This window comes from Nyctibius grandis, chromosome 4 (genome assembly GCF_013368605.1).
Source record: "Nyctibius grandis isolate bNycGra1 chromosome 4, bNycGra1.pri, whole genome shotgun sequence".
NCBI lineage: Eukaryota > Metazoa > Chordata > Aves > Nyctibiiformes > Nyctibiidae > Nyctibius > Nyctibius grandis.
The window spans coordinates 17353753-17379203 of record NC_090661.1 but is presented as its reverse complement, the minus strand read 5'-3'; the positions used below and the strand labels follow the sequence as shown (position 1 = coordinate 17379203).

General features: G+C 39.8%; 1 protein-coding gene across 1 annotated transcript in view; it reads left to right on the top strand.

The window, feature by feature from the left end:
* The window catches only part of KCNQ1 (potassium voltage-gated channel subfamily Q member 1), a 379050-nt gene that overhangs the window by 701 nt on the left and 352898 nt on the right, over nt 1-25451 (top strand). The gene's annotated exons all lie outside the window — the stretch shown is intronic.

Genomic DNA, 25451 nt, shown 5'->3' with positions numbered 1-25451 from the left:
AGCTTTCCAGACCAGCCCGGTGCTCAAGGCTTGAACGTCTGGCAGATACAGTCTTCTGAGGTGGTTTTTTTTTGAACAGGTGTGAAGCAAAACAACAAAAAAAGTCATACCCCACGGGAAAGTTTCTCTTGTTTTAAACAGAAATGCTGTATTTCAGTTTAGGAGCTCTCAGGTATCTCTGTCAGAGCGGGAGCTGGCTTCAGGCAGTTTTCTTCAAAAAGTTACCCTGGGAGTCAGAACAAATTGTTCATTCTGAGCATGGAAATGAAGGAGGTAACAGTGTCGTCCGTTCTTTAGGAGTGTTTAATGCAGTGACGCCTTGTTTCTGGCTCACTGCACAGTATCTGTTTCTGACTGCACAGGTGTGTTATCAGCGCTGCAGCCCTGTTGGAGGAGACAGGTGATGCTCCTTCTCCTTGCCTCTTGTATTGCCACTTGCTCTCACTCCTTGTCCTATCTGGTACGAATGCCATCGCTGTTATTTTTAGACAGGCAGGAGGACAACGACATTTGGAGGATGTTAAAGCCATTTAGCTTCAGACAAGTTGAAAACTGCTTTGGGTGCAATATTCACTATGGAGCGCAGGGTCCACCCTGAGCCAGTGTGTGGTGCACAAGGATCTCAGCCAAGTGCCTCTGTGAGAAATCAATGCTTTTTAATCGAGATGTTGTGGAAGGCTTGCATGAACCTTGAGCAATTTGCATATGTTAAATGTAGGTAATAAGGTCAGGCAGAATCATGGTGTCAGTTTATTGTATGCATGCACAAACACATATATGTAAATATCTACACTACATATATACATGCTTGTTACAACAGCTAGAGGTAAAGACATTTTATGGTCAAAATCCTAAGACAAAAGACTTTGATAAAAATCAGGTTTTATGATCTAATTACTGTATTCTGATTTTAAATTCTAATTCTAAGTAACTATTATTTTAAGTCAATTCAGGATTGTGTGCTTATATTCCACATGTGAGAATTCTGGAGTCTTTAGGTAGTCAGGTAAATGGTAGCAACTTTATTTTAGTGGAGGGAAAACAGCTGTTATCTGAATATATTTAATTGGGAGATGACTGTGTGCAGCTGCTGAGATAATTGTAGGCTCCATTCTCTTTAGTGTTATGATAATGCCATTAGATGACAAAACAGCTAATGGCGATAATTATGAAGTGTCTAATAGTTGTGGTTGAACAACGTAAAACACTTTCAGGAATAGGAGTTCCTTTTTTTTTTTCCCCTCTAAAAAAGGAGTTTTAGGCAACAATCTTTTATGATTTCTGACCTCTTTCAGGTGTCTCATTATGTATAGAAGGGACAGTAAATTGTGTTCTATATCTTAACTAATCTTCTCTAAACCTTAACAGTGGGCCTATGAAAATCCTGAAAAAAACCCCGCTAGATCCCTTTGTCTACCTAAGATTCTAGCCTGAATTTTAACTTTTTTTTGCAAGTTTTAGCAGTGTGGATTAATCCTATCTGTGCAAGAATTAAGATTTTGTAATTCTACTTTAGGAAAGAGATTGTAATATGTATGGGAAGTCATTGCCTGTCTCTCCCCACAATACACATTTATCCGTGGTGTAAACATTAGCCCCAGCATTTCCCCTCTTTCCAGAAGAGCTCTTCTGATGCAATGGTGAATGACAGTGACAGTAAATATTCTCAAGCCTCTTATTAAGCATTGTGCAAATTCCTTCTCTTAGGACTCTGAAGAGACAGAAGAGGGTACTAACACCCTCATATGTTTCTTGCAAGGCAATCTGCAAGTACCATGTGTGTATTTTTGGGCAGCCTCACTCTGATTTCCACCAGCAGAGGGAATTGAGTCTGTACTGTCCTCAGCCATCCCAGCTTCTTATTTCTGTGATAGATAAACCCGCACTTCTTGTGCCCATTAAATAATGGTTTAGGTTACTTATCTTTGGTCCATACCTCTCCAACTTTCTTGCTTTCTGAGGTCCCAAAACAACTTCCTGGGATGCTTGCTTTCTGCTGCACCAAGGAATGCTCTCTTTGAGTACAACCCCTGCCAGCCAGATGCTGAGTATTGGTAGATTAATAGTTGCTACAAAGCAGAAGTTTATTACAAAAATCAACTGACAAGGCAGTTTGCCTGATCGAGAGAAGCTGTTGTGTCTCAGCCTCTACTCTGGAGGAGGCATGGGACCTGATTTTTGCAAGTGGCTTGCTAGCTTTTTGCGAGCACTTGGTTACAAGTGATGAGCTGCAGAGCTATAAAGGACTTGGTTATAAGACACATTCCTCCCCCCCTCCCCCCAACTGTCATGCATTCACTTCTCTCCCACAGGAGGAAGTAACTTCTTTATTTTGTTGTCAGCATACAAACAGGCATTCGTAGAGAGCTAAGCTGGGTTTTACCTTGTGATGTGCAAGGACCCTGATGGTTGTCTCTCCTGCCAAAATGAGCTGAAGAGACCGATGTCATTTGCCTATTGCCTCTTTGTGCCTCCCTCTGCTGGCTACCTCCTGCTTTACTCTGGGGGCTTTCAGCTGCCTAGGGGGTCTCAGTCACTGTCTTAAAAGTTCAGAGGGGAAGGAAAGGGAACAGGAGTGGTGTTAAATCAGGGGATAAAGACCAAAGCTGAGTAGAGGGTCCTGGCCAACATCTAGCCCAAGGGAGGAACGAGCACTGTGGACTTCTTCATTTTCTATCTGTTGCACTGTTCTATGTTGTGCAGTGTGTGTGGCTGTGTTCTTAATTATACACTGAAATGATTAAATTTAGAAGCAACTCCTGGAATAGCCAATGTAACTTGTTCTGGACCTGTCTCTCTGGATGTTGAAATGCTGTTTGTCAAGTGGCAAGAGCTACATATACTGATTGCCTGTCACACCCTTTTCCTACTCAGGAATCTTAGTGGTATCTAAAATACTAATAGCTAAGAACTGGTATTCAGAACTGATTTTCCTCAGTTTTATATTATAATGTTTAGAAAAGAGAAGATGAACACCAAGCTTTAATCCACGGATTCTATGTTGGTGTGTTTGTTTTATGTTGTTTAGATTGCTGTATGTTTTGGTGTGCAGCAAAGCCCCTTGTGTACCCCTTGATCTAAAGGACGGAATCTAGTTATCTTGTACAGCAATACCGGGTTGCTGTACTGGATCAGGCCAATGACCTATTTACTTCTGAATTGTTATTTCTTTCAAAAGGCAGCTGAAATACCTGTTTTCCAACATGCAAAATGTATATTCTTTCTCTCCTGTTGATGTTTTTAATCTTCCAGGATAATTGGATATCACAGTTGCTGATTAAATCAATTGAACTCTGCACAGGTCTCTTCTGAGATTTGTCTTCATTTGCTCAGACCAAAGAGCAGAACATCTCAAGTGAGAAGAATAAGAAATTAATTATTGTACCTCATTTATACTAGATTTTTATAGGCTGTGGAAATAGCCTCTATGGGGAGAAGGAATGGGGAATTGGCTGTTAATTTACCACTCAAAAAATGGCCTAAAAATACTAGTGGAGATGATAGAAACTTTTATTTCAGCTACGTGACTTGGTTTGATGTTGTATTAAATTTCATTTAAATACGTGACGTATATCGTATAAGTACACTTAATGCTACCAGTGCAAGTAAATTGTGCTCGATAGCTGAAGATTTATATGTGTGGCTTCTGCAAACACAACTGGTGGTTGCTTGGAAACTTGGATTTTGCAAGCAAGAGCTTGCCCTGTGGTATGGCTGTATGTATGATAATGTCCTGCCAGAGCCACTAAACCCCCCTTGGCTGTCAGAGGTGAGGAAATGACTGAGTGCCACTGTTCTCAATGACCTTCAGAGCTAGGGCGTCTTATCACACTTATCATAGCAGTGCACCTTGGGCTAGTGGCTTTGAGAGGTGGAATGTTCTGTGGCCTTAACGAATCACATTTTCAGGCTACGTGAAGAGAGGTGGAGGGACAAAAGAAGCTTAAATTCTGTCCTCAGAGTGGCCTGCTGAAATCCTGAGACTTTGTCCCAGTGTTGGAAATGACTGTAAAGAATAAGTGAACTCTTCAGATATTTTAAAAAATTATTTTAGATTTAAGTACATGAAGGAAGAGCTGCTTCTCACCCTCTTTAAGTAGTTTAAAATAAAATGTCTTAAAATGTGTCTGAAGAAACTTAAGTTATGAGCTTTCTGGCGATTTCTCTTCTTCTCAGTATGGCAAATAATGACTTCTGGCAATGTACACTGCGTGTTGACTCCCCACGTTGGCCGTTACCAGAGGGAACAATTTGGAAACGGATGGACCATTGGTCTGTTCCGGTATTACAGCTCTCCTTTGTTGCCATGCAAGATAATCAGCTTCTATCTTATCTTTGCATGCGTGTACTTAGTTCAATTTACTTTGCCTTTGTATACGTTTGGTTTAATCAGCAATGATTGTCATTGAGTTTGTTTGAATCCCAAGATGTTTACATAAGCTTGGACTGGCCGGTGATTGAGATTTGGGAGACTGGTCTCTAGAAACAGGCAAACTCTCAGAAGTGTGGCTGTATGTGTACCCATGCAAAGATAAGAAGCAAGGGTAGATAGAATATTCCAGTTGCATGTGTATCAGGACTTACAGTAATCGATTATTAAAGGCAATGCAGTGTTTACATAGTGCTGTTTACATACAATACTGTGAGGAAGAAGCATACCTCCAACATGTTTCCAAATGTACTGCAAACATACTTCCAAACCTACTGGTTCATACTCGATGTGTAAACTGTGGAGGAGAGAAAAAGACGCATAAAATAACTAGTGCGTGCATGTGCTCATACATGACTAAGTTTTCTTTCAGACTGAGTAAACTGAGTAAAAAAAGGGGCAAAACATACAAAGTTCTGTGTTTTGGACACGCACACTGGGATATTTAGAATTTTTTGTAGCTTGGAGTTAGACTTCCAGATGATTACTTCTATTTTTAAAAGGAGATTTAAAATCTCCAAAATAAGCATGGCTTTTCTAAGTGGAAGGAAAGAAAAACAACTTAATCACAGTCGTATTCTTTCTGCTGCAGTCAGTTGCAGGAAGACCCAGGTTTACCTTCTTTTTTGTCTCATCAAGACTGAGATAGGTTAGTTGAGGTCAAATTGGCCCCCTCATTTTGGCATGTTTGAGAGAAAGATTATGCTTCTTGTCATGCAGAGGCTGATGTGAACAAATGTTTTATTTCTGTGTGGCTTTTGTCTATGAGCTCCTGTTGCTTGCAACCAGCATTGAGTATTTATTTGTATTACTGGAGCCCGGTACTCCCATCCCTTCGTGCTAGATACAATTGTAATAATAGGAATCTGCCACTTTGTCACTTCACGTTTTCAAGAGCAGGTGTGTCACAGCTGTGTTGTGGCTTATATAGATCTTTGAGGTCGCACACATGCTCAAGGACTACAATTGGGAAAAATGAAGTGGAAACAAGATGATATCTGTGGCTTTTTTTTTTCTTTTTTTCTCCCCCTCAGCTTCTTACCCACTGCCTTTTCCCCCCTCAGCTAGACTCCACAGTCTAGCATTTTAATTTGCAGTAGAGTAGACATCTTTGCAACCTAGCACTGTGTGTCTATCAATGTGTCTGCTAACACTTTTATCTGAGACAAAAAGGGATTGGAAAGCCAACTTTACATATTCCCAGAGAGGAGGAAAGACCTTTTGCCTGTCCTATTATCGTAGCTGTTGTACGCTTAAGACTGTGCTAACCTTTAGGAGTTGCTGTTGTGGGATCAGCCCTGTTTGCTGATCAGCCAGATATTGAAGTTTTGAGTCTTGGCAGATTTTGGATACAGGTGAGGTGGAGAAGTGACTTAAAGGTTTTGCTGCTCCCTGCTTCCCTGCTCCATGCCACAGTGCAGCCCCTTAGCTATGATATTGCATGAAGGTGCTTCTTTGGGACTTGTGTGATTAAGACAGTATTTGGGTTGGCCAGTATACAGTTTTCCACTCTTGCCTTGTGCCATGTTTCCCCATCTGTAACTTGACAGAAGTTTCATTTTTGCTGAGGACTGGCTGGCTATCCTGTGACTGAAGCCAATCCAAGTCTGTGCCAAGAAGACCTCAGAAGTGACAGCGTAGTTACAGGACAGGAGGGGTCCCCATTTCTCTCTCTCACTGGGACAGTAGAAGTTCTCCGGATGAGAAATGCAGATAATAATAACTGTGTAATTGACTAAAAATGAAAAAAAAAAATATCGAAATTTACTTAGTAATTGACTGTCATCAGAAAGAAAAGCAGTATCGGAAACCAATATCTCAATATCAACCACCAGTAGTTAATGCCATGAAGTCACTTTGACTAAACCACCATCTTTGCATCGTTTGTCACATTAAATGATTGCTGTGTGAAAATGATTGTGGAGACGTATTTTGATTGTTGAGGGGAAGGAAAGTGAAAAGCTGGGTATCTTCTAATTAAAATGCCTTTTGAAGGCACACAGTATCTCTAGCAATAATTACGAAAATTCAATTTCTGTTCTGAAATGCATAGCATGATATGGTTGGCTACTTGAAAAAAAAGAGTGTCATCTTGACCTGTGGTCCGCAGACAGACACAGAAGCTGCATGAGGGGAGGGAGTTCTGTGGGGCAAAAAAGACTTTGTAATTGTACTGATCTTTTAGGTTTTCAAATAACTGATGGAAACAGAAGGCTATAAACTTCTGAACATTAATGCTCAGCAGAGACAGGTTGCATGCAGTGGAGAAACAATGCTATGGAATATTCACATAAAAGTTATAAATGTATTAAATTTGGGCAGGCTTTCCTGGGGTGTCTCTGTTTAGCCTGCATCCGTGGCTAAACAATAGCCAGCTGTTCTATCAGCCAGTGACCCCTCTCCAGCCAAGAAGGGGAATCAGGAAAAGGAAAGAAGACCCGTGGATTGAAATGGAAACATTCAATAAAATGATAAAAAAAGAACTAATATTAATACTAATGTTAGTATAAAGTACACAGAATTATACTCATCCCATATAGCGGTCGCGAGCTGTGCGCTCTCAGCAGTGAATGCCCAGTGTCAAACACTGTGAGCACCACAGCTCCAGCGAAAGCATGATAATCACAATGAATGGGAGAGTAGGCCTCGGGAGCAGAATGGCGGGCGAGACCCTCTAGGGATGGCGACCATTGAGAAGAGAGGCCATCTCCAGCAAACTTTCCAATTTATAGTGAGTGTGATGTTTATTGTATGGAATACTTCTGTTGGCCAGCCTGGGTCAGCTGCCCTGGCTTTCGCTCCTCCTAGCGTAAGCACTTGGCTAACTCTAAATTGCTAAAGGCCTTGATCACTATGGAAACCCACATACCATGGCTGGCCATGAATTAAAAGTGTCTTATCAGCTTTGTTCCCACCGTGTCAGGTGCTGCAGTCTTCTCAAAAATGCAGCTTTTCAGAACAGAAAATTGATTTTATGATTCTATCCCAGTGAAACCAGGACACGAGGGTAGGCTTTCTCTCTTTTCCTATCATCCTTCCAGTATAACATATCAAGTCCTTCTCTGGTGTTTGCTTTCCTCCAGGAAAAGAATTATTCTACCTTTAAAAGTTGCACATGAATGATCTTAAGAAAACCAGTAAGTGCAGTATTCGCATTTCTGTATATCTGTCAAATGGTCGGTTGGGCAATTCTGGCACACTTCCTTGCCCTGACTCTTCAAATGCCAGGGAAAAAACGTGCAGGGCTGTGTAGATAGGCCTCTTTCAAAACCTTCATTGCAGCTGAATCAAGGCTAGAGTTGAGATTCAACTGCAGTGAACTAATTAGGCTGAGCTCCAAATGCCTGAGCACTGGATGTATTACAAACAACAGTGCCAACATACGCTGTAGGGAACTATGCACAGGCACAGTGCTTTGCTGACTTTAAACTTGGCAGTACCTCATTAATTTTGTGTGTTAATAGGTTGTTTAATATACGTTAGTGACTGAACACAAAAGCTGTGAACACTTGCTCATTCAGTTCCAGATGGAAAATAGTGTCTTGTTGGGGGCAAGGTGTTTTCTGCCTGCCACCAAGAGGTCCAACACACGTTTCAGATGCGTTGGAAAGTTGCCAGTTGCAAATAAGCCTGATGGGTAGGCTGAGTTACAGAAGAAGGATGTGTAGATTAGTGAGTTTTTAGGTAAGGTACTGGCTCTCCTCATACAGTCATGCTTCATCAGGCATAATGGCCTGTGAGAACCATTATAATACCAGTAATGATAATGGGAGAGCACGTGTATTTACAAGCTTCTGCTATGGTAGTAGCTACTGTATTTTACCTCCTACCAGAAAGATACGTGTGTGTGTATATATATTTTTAATAACAAAAGGAGTGTTCAATTTAGTAGTCAAACTCAATTTTATTGTATGTTTTTAGACAGGGATTTTTTGTTTGTGGTTTTTTTTTTAATAGGAAATTCTAAAGCTGCTCTAAATCAAGTAGTTTGCTTTGGCCACCAGTTTGTGCACACATGGCAGACTGGAGAGGTGCTTTGTGTGAACTTTTCCGTTGTCTGGCATGATCAATTTTTGAGGACACCTGGATTTTCATCTTCCTCTATTCCCCACTTTATGGGGAAAGTAACAGCTGTTTTCTGTGTTCAAGGAGCTGTAAGAAATTGCAGAGTGCAAAGCAGGGCCTGGATAAGTGTGTAGGTATAGTGCAAGTACTTGGGTTTGTTTGGGTTTTTTTTTAAAAAAAAAGTACTGTCCCACATTTCTTAAATGGCAGTTTCCTTCCTTCACACCCACACTTTACAACAGAAAACTTACAACCTGGAAAAATTCAATAAAAAATAGACAGGCACGGGGGAAGCAATGATTTCCTAAAGCTTAGGATAACCACTATGAAAAAAAGAAGTTTTTACTCTGAACTGCTTTAGTGTCAGAACTGTCAGTGGTGTAAGTTAATGAACATACGTTTTCTCAAAACTGGCTGAATCCTTTTTGAGTTTAAGGAAAGAAAGTGTCTGTGGGGTTTTATGCAAGGAATAAATCAAGCACTAAAGCTGCAGCCTTGGAAGTGTATTCTTTTGAAAGCTATAAACTACTGAAGATGGGAAATTACACTGCAAATCGTTAGGTGACCTTTAGATTTTCCTAGCAATGTGCCTAGAGAATGTCTTTTTTAGTTTTTCTTGTACATTCTTCACAATCAATGTGATATTTTAACATTCTATGAAAAATGTTAACCAAAGCCAAAATAGTACAGGGTTTCTGCATCCTTTTAATTTTCTCTGCTTCTGCAAATACTGATCCTGATCTTTGAATTCCATATTACAGTTTTCAATAGGAAAATAAATCCCGCTTTTTTGGGATGCTAATGCCAATGGACTTACGATATGCCATTTGATAATACAATTTTGTCATATTTGTAATAGAAAACGGAAAGGTTTTACTCCTAACTATAAAATCCCTTTTCTTTTGCGTGCCTTTATCTGCTGGGGTTATTTAAAAAGTAAATGCTTTGTTATATAACTTGACTAGTGCTTACTTCAAATGAAAAATATACCATTCTTAGTGAACTAAGATCTTGAAATAGTATAAAATCTTGATCTTTGTTTATCCTAACAAAAAAATATCCTTTGTTTATCATCTATTAGCTTTACTCTGACACATCCTGAAAAAAATATATAGACAATACATATTCTTATGCAATAATAGGAATGTAAATACATTTGTTGAACTAATATCTGTTTTGATTCTGCAAGAAATGATCATCATGTGTTTAACTTCACTATGCAAATAATATTTGCTTTCCAGTGGGAGCAACTAGTAAAGATAAAAAGTGAGGACCAACTAGTAAAGACAAAAACTTGTGTACACATCTCCAAAATTATGACAATTAAAATTACTTGTCAGACATTGTTCACAGGATGTGTAGAACTCAGTTAAAATTATTTTATTTGAAGTAAGGTATTTTTTTCTGAAAGACTAAGCATCTTATGGTCTTAATTCTATATGAACTTTTACTTTGTACATACGGCTGTTCTCTCTGCCTGTAGTGAATATGTTAAATTATGTGACTGATATACCCAGGTTTTTCACCATCTCACCAGTAGTTTTGTTGTAGATTTCTAAAAATAAATTGTCCTCCCTCTGTCCTTCCCTACTTGCACATGTTCTAGACCGGGCAAGAACACGGACTTGTCCCCTCTGTTTAGACCAGAAAGTCGTCACGTTTGCAATAAGCTGCTCACTGTCAGACAGCAGTCTTGAATAGCACAAGAAGATTGTGCTAGCTTGGGTATCTGTAACTCCAGTGCTCAGAAGTCGCTAGTCTCCTCTGCAAATGTACTTCCTGAGGTCTTGGGGATACGTTTCACTTTTTTCAATTTTTAGTGGTATTTTTTTCATTGCAATGTTAATATTATGTAATTTTATATGAGTTGGATCGGGAAGAAAATTGGGTGGCGGTTCAGAAACAGAATGTAAATCATCCATCAGGTTACTTCCCTGGATTCTCTCCAAAGGCACTAGATTTAATAGCAGAGGCATAGTACTGGAGGCAAAGATTACAGAACCCTTGTGCATCCCTAGTACAACAAAGGCTGCAGTCTTTGTGGTGAAAGTATCTTCCTTCTGCAAAGTAAGGAATTACCTTCAAAGGATATGCTTGTTCCTGCATCAGCTATACCCTTCCCAGTGAAACTGCATCGGCTGAAAATGGGCTGGAATTGGCTAGACTCTTATTTTTCACAATAACCCTTGAGGGCACCACAGTCCAACTAAGAGCTGAAGTAAAGGTGCATCATCTCCTGTAAGGATGTTGACAACTAGAGCAAAGGAGAATGGGTGCAGGAAATAGTTGCTGCTGCTGATCTCGTGCTTACAGCCTCCAAATGCCTTTGCCCAATTATCTGAAGATAGGGGACAGAGACAAGAGAAAAGATCTTCCATCCTGTGGCTTCAAAGAAAAGAGAACGCCCTGTGCTGATCATGTTAATAATCAGTGATGTTTGTATTTTGTAGAACAAAGGCTTTATCTGTCCTTTACAAACTTAGGCAAATAGTTATTGATTTTTTTTTTTTTTACCAAATATTCTTCCTAAGTAGATCTGGTTGAGATTATTTGATTTGTTTGTTTTTCACTCCTGTCTTAGAAGACACTGAAATGTGGTCAAACCTGACAATAAGTAAATAAATAAATGTGTATTGCTTTATCTGTAGTGTGAGTAAACTTCACATGGTTGTATGCCGTTATCTTATCCGTGACCCAGAAAGTATTGATAATGGATTATCTCAGCACTTCACACAAAATAAACCCGCTCACTTGATGTTTTCTATGTCAACAGGTCATCCAGTGTCCTAGCGCTAAACAGTCTGAGCTCCCTGTTTCAACAGTATGTAAAGTATGACAGGCACAGACATCTAAGTTTGTCTTACATGATCATATTCGTTGTATCCCTTCGTAGTTCTGTTCTTTCAAGACAGCTCTTCATAGCTTTTTTTGCTGTTACGACATGATTGTATTTGGACAACTATGTATTTGAACCATAAAAATGAGAAAAATGCTGTAAGAATGCTGAGGGAGAAAACAAGGCTTTCAGATTCTGCAGGCTTTGCAGCAAATGCAAGGCTGTAGCTGTACTGTGTTAATGCTAGCCCTTCTTGGGCATGTGAATTGCTTGTTGTACTCTGCTGTCAAACACTGAGGTTCTCTGTTACTTCTGTGGCAGTTTTTTTGTGTGGCTTTAATATGAAACATAATACTTTGATCAAGTCTCACTGTGAAGTGAGACTGAGATGTTGAGCAAACTGTGCAAAAATGTGATGTACTGTGAGAAGAGCATAATCTCTAAAAAATTTCAGTGGGTAGTATCTATAAGAGTAAAGCGACACTAGTTATATCTCTTTTATAAAATACTGTAGATAACATTCAAGCAGGTTTTGATACTAGCTGTTAGCCTCTGCTGAGGTAGTCTCCTTTTTCTGAGGAAAGTTTTATGTCAAACGCCTTTCTTTTCAAACAAGCAGTGTTCATTTCAGGAAACCTTCATATGGTCTGTGTTTGTCGTTATTGAAATAATGTATGCAAAGTGCCATGTGATTCTTTTCTTGAGGGATTCTGCTGGAAACTACCTAGCAAGTAATCAAACTGTTTCTAAGCCCTCAGAGGAAATCAGTCTGTTAGTTTATGCAACATATGTTAGTAGTCAACATGGATTTGTCAAAACTCAATAATCTGTCAATTTAATTTCAGACTGTGATGGAGTAAAAGGGTTTGTGGCTAGAGGAAAACCAGATGTTGCCATATGTATCTTTTATCAGATTCTTCATACTTCCCTTGTTTGCTTATCAGCATGGTTTGTTGATGAAATTGGTACTGTGTGGATAGGAAATTGAAATTGTGCTTACTGTATTTCAGCAAAGGTGTAGACCAACTGAAAAAATCCTGGCTGGGGGAGAATAAGAACCACCCAAGGACTAGTAAACGTGATATTGTGATCTGAGGAAAGATAGCTTAGTGTGAAGAACAACAGTGGGAGAGTGGAAGGTAGATGACTTGAAGTCTTCAAAAAAAGACTGCCCTAGGTAGGAGGAAAAAGATCTGTTCTTCATGTTCAGACGAATTAGATAGGAAGTAATGGTCTTTAAATCATACTCTGAATTTCTCCTGTCTCATGAGAGAGGGCTAGTGAAGCAACGAACTGCATTGACTGGAAAGGCTGTAGAATCTCTTTGCTGGAAGGCCTTATGCACAGGCTAGCAAATATTTATCAGGGTTCATCTAGGTGTAATTGATCCTGCTGTGGGACAGGTGTCCAGGATTCTGCATTCACACTGTGAGTGGAATATGTTCAGATCCTGGGAACTGGGCAATTTCTTAACCTCGTGGCATTTAAGTTCTCCTGCATTTGGCATGTGTGTGTGTAAGGTGGAGGGTTGGTGCACTCTCTGTCCCAAGCTTTTCTGCTTCTTCCCCTGAAGTACCTTTGCACCTCTCATGTTAGTTCGATCCAAAACCTGCTATGAGTTTTTTGAGAATGGGCTTGTTAAGCATGCTGCCTTATCTGCTGTCAATGGCACCTCTGCATGTAATCTTCTGGCCGTTGTGCTACCTGTGATGGCGAGATTCCTTTGACTCTGGGGGCTTTAGCTGCTGCATGGATGCACGAAGGATATGTGCTCTTTAGAGACTTCCTCTGTTGATCCTTCCGATACACTTGCAGCAAGATGGAGGCAACTTTTAAGACTTTTCAATGTGTTGCTGCTGTGGTAACAAGAACTCCTTTCCCTTCCAGGTTGTTCTGTCTTGCTGATGAAACCGGCAAAGATCTTTGGGATGAAATATTACGTATCATAGATTGTTAGTTGAGTTCACCGTATCTGAATTTAAGGGCTGATTTAACAGTGAGTGGCTGATGGAAATCTAGCAGATCACAGAATCACAGAATGTTAGGGATTGGAAGGGACCTCGAAAGATCATCCAGTCCAATCCCCCTGCCGGAGCAGGATTGTGGTGGGTGGGTGGCTCTTCTCGCATAGTTAAGAAAAGTGGCAGTTGTATCAGGGTTTCAAAAGGAAATGTCTCCTTTCTGTTTACTCTCTTGGCATCATAATCCTTAGCAGTGACAACATTGTTGCTGAAGCAAAGACCTTGCATGCTTTGGGTATCTTTTGAGAAGTGGATCTCTACCTTGGTCTCACTATGTGGAAGTTTAGAGAGCATCTTGATTGTTAGAGCTTTCCTCCACCTGGTAGCATGCATGAAGTTGGGTCTGCATTGTTCCCTACTGTTTTGGTTTTCTTTCACCTCAAAGTTGTTTCCCAGCTTTTTGAGAATGGGCTAGTTTGTTATCCTTGATAGCAAGTATCAGATGCCTTGATCTTGGACAGAGTTACCAGAAATAATTTGCTTAATTTCTGTAATTTTCCCTCCCTCCCTTTCTAGTACCCCTTTTTGTAAGACAGAAACTCACAACTGAGCATGCTATTGTATAGATTCTCCTGTATCTCAGGGTCAATGGGTTTTGTGGCAAGAACTTTCTAATTTCAGCATGAAAGGAGGTGTCACCCCATCTAGGACTTAACAGAGCTGAATGATCTCATCCACAAGTGATGGATGATAGCTGTGCCCTTGAAAATCCGTAAGAAGGGCATTCTGTGTCTCTCAGCCTTTGAGTCTCATTTTACTAGCGGATTATTTTATGAGCGGTACTTTTTGTTTCCTGATGGCATGTGACTATTTTTATGATGCTCTTTTAGGCTTTCCATTAGTCCATGAGCCATCTCTAAGGCATTAACAGTAGTGATTGTGTCCAGCTGAATTTCAGCAGCTGGTTAATGGGATTATCAACAAGACAGGTTACCCAGCATCAAGAGTTGTGTTGTAACAGGTGAACAGGTGAGAAAATTGCCCCATCTCCTGCTCAGTCACTGGTATTAATCGACATAACCTTTGACTCGCTAGTGGCCGGTCCTTCTCCAGCTGAGATGTACCTATGTGCAGGAGTGGCTTTAACCAGGGACTGCCTGGTTGTCACAGGTATGTGGTGGCATGCGCATGTATGACACTGCATGGCAGATAAACTCAGGCCTTCTCAATAATCCTCAAGGTCATTTGTGTGAAGCTGAAAAAGATCAAAGCACATAGTAATCTCTCTACAGGCTCTGAGTTAATGCAGTATGTTAAAATCTTTCACGAGGCTGCAAAAATGAACTATCCTTCTGTTGCCAAAATTCACTAGACTTCAACATACCTGATTATCTTAATGTCTCCTTTTTTGTGACCTGTCAAATTGTGACCTGGAGCAGTGTCCTTACCTTTATTGAGTTCTGTGCTGTAGCACCTATGGTTAGAGCTTGTGTGGTACTTCCCTGAACAGTTCTGTGATTATTGTTGGTCTGAACGACTCTAAGTTTTGTCTGCGGGTAGGACTCAGTAGGTGGAAGTTGCTAGTTGAAAGTGGTTGTTGAGAACCATTTCTAACAATGGGTAATAACGTTATCTGCTGTCAGCTGAAGACTTCTGAGATGCTGAAATTCCACTAAGTCCGCTTTCTTTCCCACTTTCCCACATGAATTTGTCTGCGCTGAATTCTGTGTTTGATAGGGAGTTGAAAGGAAAGATAAACCTTTCATCAGATATACTTGTGTCCTGAGTAAAGGGAACGCCACATGGGCTTACTTGCCAAATATGACAAAGCTGCAGTGTTACTCAGCTTATGGTGGGGTCCCTGTATATTTACAGTGGCGGGATTGTACATGTAATTTATGTATTTCTAAGAGCTCTGATTACTGCTTAGTAACCCCCTTTCCTTTCTGTGTAAATTTTGGGGCAAAAAAAAATACACAAATGCATGTTCTAAGTATTTTTTAAAGTAATTTTTTGTTCTCATTTAAAAAAAACCACACCACCAAAAAAGTAAGAATATTAATTGGATTTTAACTTTGTAATTCCTCCTCCCCACACTGAAACTTCGTAGATGTTTTTAACTAGTGATTGCCTATGCTGAATTGATAATTTTATCAGTGAAAACTTAAGGAGGCGAAGGCAAAAATATCATCCAGATACTTAATAACAGAAAAAGAACTCTGTTGCCACAGCTGAATCAAGAAATAATAACGGATTTTTGTTCTTATTCTTTGTCGGGTAAATCTCTGATGTGCAATACGTGATGTGATGTTCCCAATTGTGTGTTTGTATGTGCACATATGTGTACATAACTCTGTGTTACCAAGCACTTTGCAAAAATCGTTATAATGGAGATTGAGGCTATCGTTCTGTCTTTTTCTATAAATGGGAACTCAAGTCATAAGATTAAACTCAAGTTTTACCCTATTTGGTGGTAGTTCAACTGATCTTAAATATTTAAACAATTATTTAGTCATGCCTTCTGTTTTTATCAATTATATCCCCTGTTAAAAGGGATAGTTTTATGAGCTCCTCATGTTTCACTTGCCACCTGTTTAGAGGGGGGAAAAAAAGAATCAATACTGCTTCATTTAAAATTGTTTACTTAATGATCCAAAACGCAGTAATAGGGAGCTTGATCCAATTCATCAACTGCCACTAGCTGTGAGGTGTACTGGTTGCACCTGGCTTCAGGACAAATGCAGTTTCAGAAGAAAAGCAGCCTTGCCATGTTAGGAAAATATCAGCCACATGTATCTTTGGTTTCCTCCGCCACCCCATAACAAATGCAACCTGATGATGCTTCTGTCTGGTTGCTGAAATGAATTGCTCTGTGTGTTCAGTGGAACTGCAGTCTCTCTCTCTTGAACACCACATCTGTTTGTTAAGCAGACTTCATTGTCATTGCCCTTTTTATATGGTGCCTCTTTTTGCCGGCTCCCCACCCCACCCTTCCACCCCTCCCAAATGCTCAAGCCATGGGGTGTGTAGAAGAGCCTTTGTTTTCTGCTGAATTTTAGCTACCAGTGTCTGTGGAAAATTGTGCGAGTTTAGAACAGGAACTGAAGGCAGAATTTAAATCCAATTGGAGTAAAGCACCCCATAGGCAACAAATGATTAACCAGAATAAAATTTGGCGGCGCCACTGAGATTAGCACCTACCTTGTAAAATAAAACTAGTATAATAAGTCATGACTTTTAAAACGTATTTAGTAATTGAGCTCTGCTTTGAATAAGTGGTTTTCCTATGTAGTTAGTAGATGCCATGGTGGTGGAAGTAGTTTCTTCACTTTTCCCTGTTCTTCCATTTATCTTATGATAAGCATGGGAAGAATGAAGTGTTTTTTACAGGATACTTGTAGGAAGTGTTGCTATTGCAATGCAAGAAAGATAAATAGCCATGGGAAAGTCCGACAATATACGCTTTCATTCCCAAAGTTGTAAATGTTACTTCTTTATATTAATGAGCTGAAGTAAGTTTGAATACGTGGAATGAAATGGAGAAAAATAGCCTAGACACTAAGGAATAAGGAATGCCTGTAAATCTGCTTCTTCCTTGCAACTCTTCAGAGTCAGCTTTACTGTCTGCTTCGTATCACTTTGTTTACAGAAGAGGAGGGGAAGAGACCAGCTTTATTACACCATGAACCTGAATGAAACGATGAGATTTACTGGCTGTAGCTTTCTCTCCACTTCATATCTTTAAGAAGTTTGATACTAGTCCAGGTGGTTTTAAAAAATGTGCTTTTGCTGCTCTCCTAGACCTAAATGTGGATTATAATTGAACTGTGACTGTTAGATCAGGCTGGATAAAGCTGTGTTAAACGTGAAGGTAGAGGGAGCATATATGCAAACACTGCACTTGTGCCAACTGGCAGGGTGTGAGTTGGTTCTGGCCCAAAAGCTAGATAGCCACAACAGTGTAGTGTGCCTGCGCTAGCAAAGCCTCCGAGAGGCAGGGCTTATTCCCATAGGTAGGCACTAACAATTCTAGGTGGTGTTGGGACCAAAGTTGGCACTGAGCATGACACAGGTAGTGACTACACCTAACTGGGTAGACATTGCCGCTGTGTACTATAGCGTAATCTTCTAGGGCAGGGATCTTCATGCCTTGTATGTCTTTACAGCATCTAGTATGTAAGGTAAAGTGACAGTAGAAATACGTAGCCGGTCTGTACTTCTGAGTTTACCCTGCCCTGACATTGCACTAGTACCTTAGAGCACTTTGCTTTCAGTGCCCCAGGATATGTGTTAATGCAGTGGCATCAGGGACTGACCAACAACTGTATCATAGATAAGGTTTGATCCTTCCTCCTCCCTGACCCACAAGTTAAAGTGAAGTTGTAGGCTGGCTGTTCTAGCTGTAGTGAATAACACAATCTGACTGCTCTCTCCCCTGGCATCCAAGTCTAAAACTGTTATCAGCACTGCTGTGGGTCTGTGAAATCACAGTGGCAGTTGATTTAGGGGGAAATTGGCACCTCTCTGACAAGTGCTGGAATGTCCCAGTCTGTCCTTGGTGTGCTGTTGGCATCTTTCACAGCAATAAACCCCCAGTCAACAGTCTTGATCATGGGCAAACACCAGCCAAGTGCACAAAAGAGCTTATCTCCTGTTAGGCCATGCATTCATAAAAAGCAAAGTCATAAAAACCTTCAGTGGCTGGCAATTCCAGAGCTTACTGTTAGACTTGAAAAGAAGTCCTGAAGAACACAGGCTTCTTATCAATTTTAATTGCTGGGAAGTGGAGAGTTGCCATTTGTTTAACGTTGTCTGGTATTAGCAACTCTGTTTTACACTGTGTGTTAGTGAGATGTTTCTGGCAAGCAATATTCTGCTGAATGCAAAATTAAATTCAATGGAAATACTTTGTTTTCAGGAAGAAATCAGGTTGAACAATTGAATTCAACAGGTAAAGAAATGCAAAATGGAGTCTTAAGAAAAAATTGACTGGAGGTGCATAGTGCAATGTTAAGATGTTAAATTTTAGACAATTGTTTTTTTTGAACTGCTTTCCTAGCTAAATATATTTAACTAGGAAAAAAAACAGACGCTGCTGTATTGTAATTAATTTGCATTGCTGCTGAAACTAAGTTCTGTATTACCTAATCTTTTCAGATTGCATTTTTAAACATTGCGTTAATGCTTATGCATTTATGTAAAAATAGAGACTTCAGAGTTAATTTTCACTGAATGGTCCTATATTCATGCCACACACTTAAAAACAGAATTCTTGCCGCCTTTAGGGAACTGGGCCAGAGATAAAGTCACTTTGAAAAGTTGCATCAATGTTTGTAGATGGTTTTGCCCATGAGAGATGTCTTTATGTTTTTTTGAAGTCAGCTTGCTGGATTTGAGCAGGCATCAAGTTCCACATGGATCTACAACTGTAGAAGCTGGTGGCTGTGCAGGTTTTTGAAATGCCAAGCAAGCAGTTTAAATGCAATTAAAAGTGCATCTGAGCTATTTTAAACAAAATAGTGATAAGAAAATCCCTTGGATTTTAGTTTGAAAATTAGTCTGGAACTGCACCTTTCCAACAAGAAGCTAATATGAAAAAAAAATGTGTACTTTATGGCAGCAGCCAAGGAGAGGATTGACAGCAGTTAGTTAATCAGGAGTAGCTGTGATGGAAACCACTTCTCTGATGTCAGCTCTACCCCTTAAATAGCAGCTGTGTTCCAGAGTAATCAGTATGGTATGTAGGTGGGACTTTCACACACAGCTAGGGAAGATATCTTGGAAGGTCCCTCACTGACTTGAAATGAGAGTTGCGTTCACTCACCTTCTGTAGCAGCTTTGAAAGTCTTTAAATGAGACTTGACCAGAAATAACCAATTCTAGGAGTGTGAGTGTGGCTGTTTGCATTTAATGCTTCATCCTTTTTGTTGAGATGGTCAAGGAATCTGGTTGTATTGATGGGCAGTTTGTTTGCAACTGTCTATTGCCAAAAGACATGTAGAAGAATTGGGGAAAGGGAAGAAAATAACATGTAGAACAGTCCTGTTGGCACCTAAAAGAGGTCATAACAAGGGCATCTTCATTTTGGTGCCACACATGCACATGTAGAGAATAGATGCCATTACCTCTCCTACAAATGTGTATGCCTGTTAATGTGCTGTTTCAGTGTCTGGTATTTGAAGTAGCATGCAGACATCATTTCTCTATTTCCTTTATTTGTACATATATCTGTCTTCATCTGAAATTCTTCTTTTTCCTTCAGCATTTTTGTTCCTCCTTTTTTTTTTATGCGTGTATGTGTCTCAACTTCTTTGGACTCTTGGGAGAGCAGTTGTGTGTTAGATTAGAAAAAGCAGCAGTGAGAAGCTAGAGCAGTTGTTTACTTACTGTGTTAAACTCTGTCCATGCTTGAAGTGGAAGGAAACTGCTTTTCCTTGTGACTGCCAGTTGCCAGGATTTTAGTGTTGGTTTCATTTTTCTTTTGTGTGGTTTTTGTTGTTTTTTTTTTTTCCCCTCCCCTCCTGCATGAGGCATTTCATCGTTGAAACTGCCTTGGCTTATGAAATGCTGAACTACTGGTGTCTCTTTAGTTAGCTTATGGAGAGGAACACTCCTACTGGAATGCCACCTAGCCAAGCTATTGCGGGCTGGCTACTTGTGCGTGATTAAACAGAAGCAGGAGGTGGACTCAGTCGGTTTTTAAGTGGTCACCAGTTCAAGTCTGTTAATTCAGAGTACCCTGGCAGCATTACTACGCTGCTGCCTTTGCTTAAACGGATAGGAGGTGTGTATTTTTTCACTTCTCATCTTGATTTTTCTTTTACTATTTCCTTGTATCTGTTAGCTTTTATTTTTCTGACATGAAATAGCAAATGTTTACTTTTTGAGCAAAATCTTCCTAAGCATTCACAATTCTAGCCAGGGAGTGGATTTGCATTTTTGTTTGGAGCAAGCAGTTCCTGTTACTTGTAAAACGGGAGTGGCTTTTTAATAAAGACACCGGATCTCTGCTATGTAATTACCGTAAAATAACCAGTACAGCAGTTCTGTAGTGTCAACAGCTTGACAACTAAATCCTTTCTGAACTGCTTGGAAGCTCTGGTGTTGAAGTAAACTCTGAAGAGCAAGCTCTAATGCTTAATACAGGCACTGTTTCTAGACTGGAAAATCTCTTCCTAACCTAATATGTAATCAAATGCATCTACATACCCAATCTTGTTAGCCAGGAGACTTGCTGGGAGTTCAAGGAATATGAGCTCTGCAGAAGGTATGGTACGCATAGCTATGAATATCTGAGTGTATCTTCTGAAGATTGGTTGGCTGAATGTAGGCACCTTCTGAAAGGCACCAAGTCTTTACCTTCTCAGGCATGTGCTGATATTAGGTGTTCTGTAATCTGTTCTGAGCACAGCTGGTCTTTTAAACAACTTTACTGTCAGGTTGCCGTCTTTTTTTGTGTGTGTGTGTGCGCAGTGTTTACCACCAAACCACACTGCTTCATGGTAGAGGTTGCTAGGTACTAGGGCAATGCAAACAGTAAATAATAGGGGTCATGTTGGAGTCTCCTGATGAGGTGTAGCATGGAACAGCCTCCACAATAATTGCTCCTTTTTTGCTAGCCTCAAGCACAGCTATCTTCTCTAAAGCTGGGACACACCCTGTTCAAAACAGAGTGCAGTGCATGGAATGAAAGGTGCTGTTAAGCAACCAGAAGACATTAGTTAGAGATATGTATAAAAGGGACCTTGCCTGGAGCCAGGCCAGTGAGCTGAAGCCTGCACCCTGGGGAATGTGGAGCCCTGCAGCCCAGCCAGCGGGGTGGTGGTTCCAGGCTACTGTATAACTCAATTTCTGAGTTCTGCCAGGGAGTTATGCATGATAAACTGTTTTGCTTTCAGTAATTTTTTTGGTTTGTGTTTTTTTTTTTTTCTTTTGTGGTAATTTGTATTTCAGTTTTAGTTCTCCCCTGTAGGTGGGACTTGTGCTGATTTCAGTGTGATATGATATTTGAAATGTTGAGTATTTAAAAAAAATAATCAAAAGCCACTGTATAAGTGTTCATTCAGAGAGTACTCAAACATACTTTACCCTCTGATAAGATGCACTCGCATTTGTTTTCCATCTTCTTGACCTGTGGGTCTTCCATGTGGACCTGCTAAAGGCACATTTGCTCTGTGGTTGTATGATACACATCTTAGGAAAAACAAGAGGAGACAGAAAGCTGAGGAGAACTGCAGAGTGAAGAAGGGGCAGAGGTTTGTATAATACCAGCAAAAGCAGTGAAGTTAAACAGATAAGTTTTCGGTGTGGTGGCAAAGTTAACCGACCAGGAAGGTTATTAAGTCTAGATATCCTTGTTTGAAGAGCACTTCAAGCTCTCTCAAACATTGTTGGCCAGATAACTGCAGTAACACACTGGGGGTTACTCCTTTATCCCTATTCCTTTACCATCCTGATATGTGTTTCCACAGCATAGAAAGCCTGTTCTAGTGTGTGGCTAGAGGCTGAGGCAGGGATGTAGAAGTTTGGAAAGCCTCCTTGGTGTTTGCTGAAAGGAGCTGCCACACCTGAAGACTGCTGTGTGCATTCTTTTATAATCCTCTAGCTCTGGAGCCATTTAAAAGCTGTGATTTCAGGTGTGTGACAAAGGCTTTTATGAATTCACTATTATGTGGTTTTCAGGCAGCTGGCAGGAACCATCTCTCTGGTAAGTCTAAGGTTTGAGTAAATAAGAGGCCCCAAAAATCAAACTAACCCTTCCTCCAAGAAAAAGATTCCTCCAAGGTTAAACTTAAAGGAGCCCAGAACCCATCATTAATTTTTGCTTATACATTGTCTCAGATCTCTTTAAAACATCTGTGTCCCTATAGTACAGTGACTGTTTATTCACTTGGTGGTGATTGGGTGTTGTGTATGTACTGCTGTAATACTACTGTAGGGTGTCTGTATTATGTACTTAGAAGCATGGGTAGGCATATGGCTAACTTCTTGCTGGCTGCCATAGAGTTTTCCTTAACTCAACTTGAATTTAGTGCTGTCAATTTTTGTGCTACCTGGCAAATAGATTTGCATATGCATGCAACTTTCAGCTAATTGCAGTGAAACTCTTAATAAGGTTGATCATCATCTTCCCTTCTCTCCTGTTACACACATTTGAAAGCATCGTAAGCTAAAATATATTTTGCTGTCTGCATCACTGTGCCTTAAAATCCAAAGGCATCTTTGTTCCAAATTGTAGACCTACTTGAATGAAAACTGTCATTCTCACACGTGGATTATTGCAGTGCTGTATTGCAGTTGCAGAGCCTCAGCCTAAATCACCTGTGTATGAGCCTCTTAACCACTGGTAGTACTACCATCAGTTCCTTGTGTGTGTAAAGAGTGTTCAAGTCCCTGTGTGAGCCTGTCCTTTACTTTGTTTGAAAGAAAGTGCACAGAAACAGAAGAAAACAATGTGCTTCCTTTTGGGCCAAACTAGAAATGGTTTTGGACTCAATATGTGTATGTTGTACTGTTAACTCAGAGATACTTTCCAAATATTTTACTTGAGAACGTATCAACCGAGGCAAAGACCAGATCCAGAAATTTGTCATTCTCAAGACTGCATCCTTTGTGGTGCCTGATGCAAACAGGGACCAGGGAACAAGGCTGGCCAATGGTTCAGTATCTGGTACGCCTTTGGATCAGCAAAGCTTCAGGCGGTGATAACAAATGAACTTCAAGTAATTTTGTTTGCTAGAGGAAGCTGTACTTTTGTATCTAGGGTATAAATAATACATTGTGTGTAATGGACAGATTTTTAGTTGATTTTTATGAACTGAGGGTGCCATTTTCATTGCTGCTTAGACAACACAGTTCTTCTGGCAGTTAAAGGGATCTATGCACTTAGGAGTTTGGAAAAAAAACCATCCTGAATAACTTAAAAAACAAACCCAAAATACTGAAGAAAAAAAATCCAAAACAACAACAAGCCAAACCCGTAAAAAACTCACCTTTGTATTCACTGCTCAGCGTTACAGCTGATACAGGAAAGTAACTACATGTTAGAATTGTTAATGACTTCTCTAGTGTATATACTAAATACTTAGAATGTTCTGATATTACCACATATTGATTTTTCTTGCCAGGCTGCACTGGGACTCAAATCATTAATGTAGTCGATTTAAATCTTGACAGTTAAGATGTTGAAATTTACCTGTCATTGCATAATCTTCAGGTTTAATTTATTTTTCCCATTTGTTTGGGGTGATGTGAAACAGCTATGTTTAAATCTAGTTTCAGGGTCTACAATAGCTGAGGTAACAATGTTGAAGGGAGGAAGAAAAAATACTGAAATAATCTAGGCTGAATAGCTATGGGTATGTGTTCTTCAGGTACTTAGAACTAAAACACCCTATTGAGTCTCTTGGATAGACAGTCTTGGTGATGGTGTAAACTGACTCAAAATATTGGAAAGTGGTTTTGGTTTTATTTCTCTAAAGTAACATAAAGACAGGGCCAGCAAACCTAAATTGTTTGGCCTACATTTTGTTCTCTGTTTTCAGTGTCCATTTTTCTTTTGGAGAAGGATACTTTGGAAGAGAAAAGGGAAAGCAAGTAGAAATGCTAGCAGCCTGTGTACTAATGAAACAAGTGACACCTGTAAAAGGAGGATAAAAAAAAAATTAAGAACTAAAACTTCCCAAACTGTTTCATTAGATGACTGAAATTATAAAATAATAGAAGTATATCTTAAGACTCCTCAAACCAGGCAAATGAGAAATTAATTAGTACTTAATTAAAACCCCAATTTGGAATGAGAAACTTTTTTCTTTAGCAATATCAATTTAACATCAAAATAAATGCAGGCTAACGATTGAAAATTCAAAGGAAAATTGTTCAACAGCGTGAATAAAGTGAAAACCATTCTTAGGTAAGTTGTACACCCTAGTGTTCCCCTCTTTGAAGAACTTTGAGTATTCATTCAAGTTAAACTGTAGTATCTTTCAGCTAATGAACAAAAAAAAAACCCCAATCCTCAAAAAAGACTAAAAACTATAGAAAGACACTTTCTAGGTTTTTTAAATGTATTTGGAACATTTTTGAGGGGAAATAACAGATAATCAATTCCTCATAGCTTCTTGAAAGAAGCAGGATATTGAATGTATTCTTCCAAGGATACCTTATTGTTCAAGTCCCTTGTTATGCCTTTCATCCTGTGATGCATGGAAGAGGACTTGACATGTAGAAATCCCACCACTCCCTAGCAAATATTGTGATGTTACTTTTCAGTCCCCTACCTGCCTCTTTTTTGCAGTTTTGTTTCTTTTCTTAGACTCCCGAGTTCCTCAAAGGAGACAGTATCTTTCTGTTCTGGGTGTGCTTGTAGGATGTCTAGTTCAGTGGAGTCCCCGTGCTTCCTTATTGTCCTCTGTGGTTGCAAATAATTTATGATAGTTTATAAGTGTTTTTTCAAATGAAAGCAACTGTGAGATTGTGTATTGGAAAAGCAGTGACATGAGAAATTTATAAACTCTCTTTCAAAAAGATTCTGCTTTCTTCCACTTGGTTTGGCGTATCTGTTGTTCAGAATAACCTGTTCATAACACCTGTTGTTTAACAAGTGCTATGCAGAAACGACAACAAAGAGTATCCTTCGTTATCTGTCTTGTGTTATGTTAAATACTGTTCCAGGAATGAGGAAAAAATGCAGTGCGTGCAGATAACAGTCACACATTGAAAGGTTCAAATGTCCTTTTTCTGCTTTTTGCTGTGGTGGCCTCTAGGGGCATTGATTGTTTGCACCTCTGTAGTACCTAAAAAAAAAAAAAAAAAAGGCAAAAGGTGTCTAAGAACACTTAGAGCTAGCTGCCACTTCTGGCGAAGCAGACTGTATTAATAAGCTTGGCACTCATCTTTTTATGGGTGTATTTTATTGTTTCTACATGTGCATTTGATTACCCAGAAGACCTTTAGTTTCCTGCCCTCTCAAGGTGGAAAACTGCAACAGTTATAACCATCAGTGCAATCTGACATACAAACAGTGACCTTGAACATGTTGGACTTGCTCCCTTGCCTTATTTGGGAACTGCTGGTAAAAAGCCATTCAGATAAAACACAAGTTTGAAAGCGGCACCTTAATAACAGCAGCATAGTGGTCTAGGGGAAACAATGTTACAAG